Below are 8641 nucleotides of genomic sequence, written 5' to 3'. Positions count from 1 at the left end.
CGCCCTTCACTCGTCAATCGGAAAGGGGTTCTTCTTCTCCACAACAATGCACGTCCACATGTGGCACGTTTGCGCAACACAAGATGATAGAGTTCGGTTGGGAAGTTCTCCCCACCCACCATATTCTCCAGATATAGCACCATCAGATTACCATCTTTTTCGTTCGCTGCAATACCATCTTAATGGGAAAACGTACGTAAATGTGGAAGGTGCTAAAGAGGACATCGACATGAGTTTTTACTTCAAAGCCAAGTGATTTCTTTAATCAGGGCATTAACAACATGATTGTAAGATGGAAAAGCATCATCGATAAGAATGGAGACTATTTCATTTAATAAATGTTTTGTTTTGGTATATAAGTTGTTCGGGTTTTTTCATCTAAAAAAGCGACACTAATTTCTTGACGACCTAACAATATAATGCAATCTCGCAAAAAATATGAAGAATTAAAGAGGATTTGATTGTGGTGTTTAAGATTGTTAAGGGAATTGATAATTCTGATGCATCATCTTTCTTCGTACTTAATATAAATTTCATACGCAATATGACTTTTGTCAGGGTAACAGTTATCTTCAGTTAAGACAGTTTTATTTTTCAAACAGGAAGGTTAGCCTTTGGATTTGGAATGTGTGTTTTCATATATGGTGGACGAAGTTAACTTAAGGGAGTTTAAGAGAAGGCTTGATAAATATTTGAATGATAAGGGCTGGATTTCATTGTTTTATTCTTACTTTAAAGTTTAATTTAGTGAATGAAAAGGCCTAGATGGACCAAAGGTCCCTTGTTGTCCTTATATTATATTAGTACGCAAGTATATTATCTTACTGTAGTGGACAAAATATTATCTATTTGTCTATAAACGCTCTGATAATATCATTGAAAGATAGTTTGCATTAAATTTGCAAATCAAAATTTTTCTGTCCGGTTATAATAAGAGTTTCAAACTGCAATGTTACAGACCTAAACTTTCCATCCGTTTATTAGTATAATTTGCTAGTGATTATAAAGTCCTTTCCCCTCAATAGATTGAACTTTTTCCATAATGGGTATAATCACTATTAAAAAAATTTTGGACTCAACATAATAGTTTCAATTACATTGTTTCTGAAATGACAGACTGCTACTTATTTGTTTGTTGAGAAACGCAAAGCTAAACAACGGGCTATGCCCTCCACAGATCAATTCTTGCATTTTTACTGTTATGAGTCCTCAAGCTTATCGCTGAGACATCGAGAGTTGACAGATGCCTAAAAGACCTGTTGATGGCTTACCAGAGAAATAAGTAAAATGAAACTGTAATAATCATTTGTATGAAATTTAAATAATTTATCAGAACAACTTACTGAAGTTTCATTTCAATCAAGTAAGCTATCTCCACACAATCATGATCCTAACTAGGCCTACTTTCAGCCACACTTTGGCAATCAAGTTAAAGTTTACATAGGGATTAAAATGATCTCTTACTCGTCTCTAAACTTACACGGTAACAGCATAAAAACTTAATATAGCAAAGTTTACTTCACAATTTCGCAAGAGTTCTCTAAAGGTATCTCCACACAGCAATGATCCTAACTAGGCCTACTTTCAATCACACTGTTTGACTTTATGACTCTGACAAACAAAATTGTTCAAATGTATGATTACTTTGGTTGAGATTTTGAGGATTTCTGTGCATTTATTCAAAGCCAAAATTAAAACGAATGAGATTAAACTGTATTATCTAAATAAATCCACTACCATTTGTTTGACACAGATATATGTATTTCGATAGGAAGAGAGAACAAGAAGGTCAACATCCTTGTACTTTGTGAATTATTGGCTGTTTAAAATGTGGCATGTCAGTGTGAACATGAAAAATGGAGTTGGAGTAGTATTCCAATTATAAAGTTTGTATGATAGTTTACAAGTGAAATATGAATATGTGGAGTGTCTTAACTAATCAAGTTTTCTTAGTTTAATAATGAAATATGGATTGGAAGAATGTTCAACACCAAGAATTTGCATGTTAGTCTTAAAATGAAATATGGAGTTGAAGGAATTTCCTATTATGGATTTTGCATGTTAGTTTGCAAGGGAAATATGGAGATATAAGAATGTTCCAATGAAGGAGTTTTTGTGTTAGTTTAAAATTGGAATATTTAGACAGAATAACATTCCAATGTGAAATTTAAATGTTATTTTGATAGATGAACATGGAAATAAAGGAGTGTTCTTATTACGACGCTTGTATATCACTTTAAAAGTAAAATATGTAGATGGAGTAGTATTCCAATTAAGAAGTTTGTAAGTTAGTTTAAAAGTGGAATATAGTGACAGACATTTCCACTGAAATCGTTGATTCCACTCCAAGCCTGTCACCACATTGTCACTTTTGCGGATTTCTGTTAATTCTGGTACTTAAACGTCCTAACGTTTCCAAGAATTCAAAATTCATTATTTCTTTTCGATCTTAATGGTAAAAAACATTGCATTCCAATTTACTATCTTACTACATTCAAAATACTAGAGTAAAAGAGTTAAAAGACACAAAACGATACCGTGAAAAAAAAATACTTGCTTTACAATACTGTTGAATTACAATGTAAAACCCGTGTAACTAGAATAGTATTCTGGGTTTTAGAGATTAAAGGATAAGATAAAACTGGCGAATTACAGTGTAAATAATATCATTTATTGTTTTTATTGATACAGCAAATTGCGCTACCTTTCAATTTGATAAGATGCCTTGTACTTACTTTTGAATACGAAACGTTTCGTGGTGATCAACATCAAGTACTAGTGAGTATTTCGCAAAATGTGAACGGTGTAGTTGTGAAATATGAAAACAAAATAAAACATTCTTCCCGGTCAACTGATTCTATTTCAAATGATGTATGATATTTCTACGGCAAAAATAGTTCGTTTTGTGTGTGTGTGTGTGGTTTAGGACAAGCGACGTGTACCTAAACATAAAAACATTATTCCACGGTACACTTAACGGATGTGGTTAGTTGGCACGCACTTGTAGTGTGCCTCTAGCCACAGTGGTGCCTAGCTAGGCGACGGGAGGAGGCACTAGTGTGTCAGCATTCCAGAGAAAGACACCGAAGAGATCTGATAAGCAGTTCTTTCTCTAGAGACAAGACAAAAACTTTGTCAATGACGAAGAGAACAGTACAGAGTAAAGAAGATAAATGATTCTGCTGTTGTGTATCATAAAACTTCCTGAGTTGTACAATGAAAGCATACATCTCACATTGGTCTGGAATGGCGTGTCAAATAACCTAATAAAGCATGTAGACTAACAAAAAACACAAATCCGTTAGTCACATTAGTTGTGACTCGTTTTTTGGTTGATTTTTCAACATTAGTTTTCAAAGAAAGCATGACTGGAGATCTTGAAAATACGACTTGTTCATGCTTCACACTAGTGAAGTAGAGCTTGGTGTACGAACCAAATGTCTGATATTCATAACTGAAAGCTTAAATATGTATGTATATAAACACTGTAGGAATGAGATCGATAACTGTTGTATTTATTAAGTTGCTCACGCCTTTAGCTCCTTTATGTCGATATGAAGCATAACAAAGAGTCAGACGTCCGTCGTGAGATTATAATTCTGGAATGATAAATGTTCGTTTCTATTGAACCGTTAACGGTTAGTGCTTTTACCAACAACACCCACTTTAAGTCAGAAAACATTCAGTTCTCAGAAAGTCGAAGAAAAATGTAGTTCCAACAGCTCAACATGTCAATGTTAACATTGTAAGAGAAAAGTTAATGTCCAGAAAAATGTTCGAGTAATCATTGATAAAGCGTTAGCTTGACAAACCAAACAGTGTTCCATCACTGAGATTTTTTTTTTACCAATTGTCAGTGTTGATGTAACACAGTCCTTACATCGCGCTCTTTGACAGCTTAGCTTTTTAGGACATCCTTCCGGAAAGACAGATCTTGTCTCGACTATTTTATCTCCGTCATAACTGTTCTATCATCAATAGGATTGAAATAATCTGTAACTGTAACACAGCCATTAACCTTGTTGACCACAGAACACATCATTTTGGATATTCCTCAATTTTTTCTTCCAAAGTTATTCCATTAGTCTGAGTATGAGTAAAAGTAAACTAACAAAAATAACAAAGTAAATAAAGTAAATATCACAGGCTAGTGGCACTTTATAAGAACTGTAGCAAGTCACCAGGGTGACATGTTTAATGCCTACATATTTAGCTCATGGCAAAATCCCAACCAATCGACAGTGCAATACCAATACAGACTACTATCTGACAGAAAGATTGTGTCAATGTCATTTAGAAAGAAGGTTATTCATACAGTGACTAACGAGATTGCTAAACGATATGGAGTCAAAGGTCAACAGCGTTACAAACATGAGGGCTTTCATTATTTCCCGTGTTAACGAAAAACTTGCTCAGTAGAGTATTTAGGACAATGACAAGCTTCGACACCATATACCTAAACAATCTGGAGTAACACTCTTATTCGCAGTGAAGGATACGAAAAAGAACCATCCGAACCTCTCCCCTCACACACACAAAACATCAGTTTGGGCTGACCAGAAATGCTGGTGCCGTTGACAACATAAGCAAAAATTTAAACTAACGTAGGCTTACAAATAAAAGGTTCCCAAGCTTTCAGTTACACCTCGGACTCAGTCGCTGTTGTCATAATAAAGGTGGCCGAAGAAATTGGAAATACAACAATCTCATTTGATCACATACCTGTGTGGCCGTCAACTGCAGAAGCTTGTTACTATAAAAATTGAGGTGTCGGGTATTAATGGATAATCGTAGCCAACAGACAGAGCACGATTTACGGAAAAAGACGTAGATACATGAAATCCCGAGACCTGGAACACCATTCTTACAAATTGCTATTAGCACCCAGTACGCAGAACTAGATTGCTAGTTTGTGAGGTTTAAACGGATAAACAATTTATTACTGTGGATATCGCTTCTTTTCTTATATCAGAGGTATAGTTTCCTGGCTCAGGTAATCTCGAAAACGACAAAAACGATTTCAATTTGACAAATGATCTTAACATGACACACTTGCCGTATGCTATAAATACGACTCCCATAGCAACAGTGTGCAACAAAACACACTATAAGCTGGAAAATTTGTAGTTATACACATTGAATATGTTTCTTGCAACTCACTTTCAAATTGAACAAAGTTTACACACCAGGTAGAACGATCAATTTCAACGTTTATATATACAGTATATATATATATATATAGTGGTTTCTCTATTAGATCCGTGAAAAGAAGTTCATGATATAAATTTGAACTGTATCTGTAGAAGTGCTCATTGCATTGGAAAGTTAAATGCCATAATGATCGTAACTGTACAAAAAACTATGTAAAACAAACACTTTCTTTTGGCCTTGCTTTGGAATTCAACGGCCAAAACCCCTCAAACAAACTAAGTTGCCCTTTAAAATTTAAATTACTAGTGACTGTTTAATACCCTTGAAACTCGTTACAGTTAAGTCGGCTTTTCTTGTCTTAAGGTAAGCTAGTTCACCTAAAACTGCCTTTCTTATCCTTCAATGTATAGGTCGTAAACCATCTCAACCTAAAACAGCCTTTCGTATCCTTCAATGTATAGGTCGTAAACCTCTCACCTAAAACAGCCTTTCGTATCCTTCAATGTATAGGTCGTAAACCATCTCACCTAAAACAGCCTTTCGTATCCTTCAATGTATAGGTCGTAAACCATCTCACCTAAAACTGCCTTTCTTATCCTTCAATGTATAGGTCGTAAACCATCTCACCTAAAACTGCCTTTCTTATCCTTCAATGTATAGGTCGTAAACCACCTCACCTAAAACTGCCTTTCGTATCCTTTAATGTATATGTCGTAACCATCTAACGTAAAGCTGCTTTTCTTATCCTTCAATGTATAGGTCGTAAACCATCTCACCTAAAACTGTCTTTCGTATCCTTCAATGTAGGTGTCGTCAACCATCTAACGTAAAGCTGCCTTTCTTATCCTTCAATGTATAGATCGTAAATCATCTCACCTAAAACTGCCTTTCGTATCCTTCAATGTATAGGTCGTAAACCATCTCACCTAAAACTGTCTTTCGTATCCTTCAATGTATGTGTCGTCAACCATCTAACGTAAAGCTGCCTTTCTTATCCTTCAATGTATAGATCGTCAACCATCTAACGTAAAGCTGCCTTTCTTATCCTTCAATTTATAGGTCGTAAACCATCTCACCTAAAACTGCCTTTCATATCCTTCAATGTATAGATCGTAAATCATCACACCCAATGTTGCTTTTTTATCCTTTAATAAATATGTCAGAAAGTCATCTCACTAAAAACATATTTTCTTATCTTTTAATGAATAAATCCTAAAGCCATCTTTCTCAAAACATTTTTCTTATTTGTCAATGTATAGGTCAGACAGCCATCTCACTAAAAACATATTTTCTTATTTTTCAATGAATAAATCCTAAAGCCATCTCTCTCAAAGCATTTTTCTTATTTGTCAAGGTTTTGGTCAGACAGCCATCTCACTCAAAGCATCTTTTCTCATCATTCAATATATAGGTGAAAAAAGCCATATCACTAAAAACATATTTTCTTATCTTTCAATGAATAGATCAGAAAGTCTTCTCACTCAAAACTGCTTTTATTATCTTTCAACGAATAAGTCAGAAAACCATTTTACCTAACGCTGCTCTCGTATTCATTCGAGTTTTCTTGTTAAACTATATACCAAGTCTGTTTTATTCATGCTTCTACACAATAAAACGCACACACACCAACGTTTTTCGTCCTATCCATCCGTATAAACATCGTATCTTATTAAAGTAACATAATTTGTTATACGAGCGTGTTCTATTTTACTGAGTGAAGTGTATTGAACAGAACGAAGAAAAATGACTACTTTAATTTCATCTTGAAAACATTATAGTTTCCAAAACTGTTAAGTCCTTTTAAAATTTATTGTCATTCTTACCTTCTTTATACCTTAAAAACTGTCTAATCTACTCCGTCTTAGTAGAAATATAAGTTACATGCGAATGTTTTATAATCGGATTAAGAAAAAAACGACACACGAAATATTTTTCAATGTGAACTTAATGGATTTTAGAAGATTTTGAAAAGCTTTAAAGATTGGTATTTTTTTCACAATTTTTTCTTTTGAAAACTAATATATTGAACATTATATTGATTCGTTTTCAACGTAATATGTAGTCGAACGTATTGACCAAAAGTCCACAAGTTGAATTAGACTAAATTGTTTTTAATTCAGGCCTTTCCTGGAGGCAGATTAAATTATACTAACCAATAATCGCTAATTTATATTATTCACAGAAAATAAGTTACTTCTGCCATTTCTGATGTTGGTAGAGTTAGGCTTAACGAACTTGTTAAACAGGTTGATAAATGTAAGAACTAAAAGAAAAATGAACTTACATTCTTACGGGTGACGTGTGCTTTAATTACCACAACTTAGGTTGAAGTTCTTTCGTTTTCTGGCGGAGCTTGCAAGAGAAAAAACCTTATTAGAGGACTTGCCCGCAAGGCTGTTCTCGAAAATGTTTTAAAGTTGTCTTGGTGTAACAAACAAACGGAATCAGTTTTATGGGGAGATGTATCCCATATGTTTTTTCTAAGCCGAAACTGTGGATGTAGATCATAACATATTTTACTGAGGTGGTCCTGCACCGCGTAACATCACCTATTAAGTCGGATGCTAGTTCTCTGCTTCTCCAACCTTTAATGTTGTATAATCAGAATTTCTTGTCCTATCCGAGCACGAGAGGACACGATCTTCTGGCTTCCCCCACTTCACGGTCCAAGACACACTAGTGACTCTACTATTAAAGATACAATAAACAACCGTTTTACCAAATTCGGAGCTCACAAGTTTACGTTATCGGACCGGCCCCGGAGCGATCGTGACAGTGTTTCTGTCGGTTCTTTGTAAATCACATTCCAGGCGTGGAGTTGTACTAGAGTAGACACAAACGAGGAGTCCACACGTGAAGCAGCAGAGAGCGCTTCCTCCGAATAACTGCAACAGACGAAGTCTGAGTGGGACTTTTCGCTACGACAGTCTCGCGTGAAGCTCTCGGGTTATTCAGTTAGAAGCGGTACGTGAGAAGCTGACAATGTAACAGCTGCTAGCTTCACGGGGTAGCAACAATTCTTTGCAGCCTCACGGGCTAGCGAAACGTTCTAGATAAAATAAATTCTAAATATATAAAACTCTGTCTTTTTATATATCATAAATTATTACTAATAATAACAAAACAATATCTCTCGTAAAACTGTTATCTCAGTAAGAGTGTTATCGCTTGAATAACAAGGACCTTCCTCAAAAAATGTTTTTCTATTACATTTACATTATGCTTTTGAGATTTTCTTTCTGACTTCTGTTTTATCAGATAATAGAATCCAAAGAACATCTTCAAACGCTTCTTTCTTTTGTTCCGACTACTTGTTTAACGTAATTATAAACTTCATTTGCCTGTGCACAAAACGAAATCTATCGCCATTTTTATTATATGTTTTTTCTCGAAAATGTATGAAGATCAGTAAGCCAACAACAGGCTTAAACCTCAAAGATCTACAAGAGGATTTAAAGAAAATAAAATGGTCTTTTTGAACATCTCCGGT

The 8641-nt window shown here is 34.8% G+C and overlaps 1 protein-coding gene across 1 annotated transcript in view; it reads right to left on the bottom strand.

Annotated features, from left to right (window-relative positions):
• LOC111085031 (leucine-rich repeats and immunoglobulin-like domains protein sma-10) overlaps positions 1 to 8190 on the bottom strand; it is a 31612-nt gene extending 23422 nt beyond the window's left edge. The window contains exon 1 of the mRNA XM_022382011.1: positions 7436 to 8190. The gene's annotated coding sequence lies outside the window, so the exon portion shown is untranslated. The remainder of the gene's footprint in view (positions 1 to 7435) is intronic.
• Positions 8191 to 8641: the final 451 nt, after the last annotated feature.

Source organism: Limulus polyphemus, unplaced genomic scaffold, assembly GCF_000517525.1.
Source record: "Limulus polyphemus unplaced genomic scaffold, Limulus_polyphemus-2.1.2 Scaffold209, whole genome shotgun sequence".
In the NCBI taxonomy this organism is placed as follows: Eukaryota; Metazoa; Arthropoda; class Merostomata; order Xiphosura; family Limulidae; genus Limulus; species Limulus polyphemus.
The sequence above is the reverse complement of the archived record's forward strand: the minus strand, read 5'-3'. Positions and strand labels throughout refer to the sequence as shown.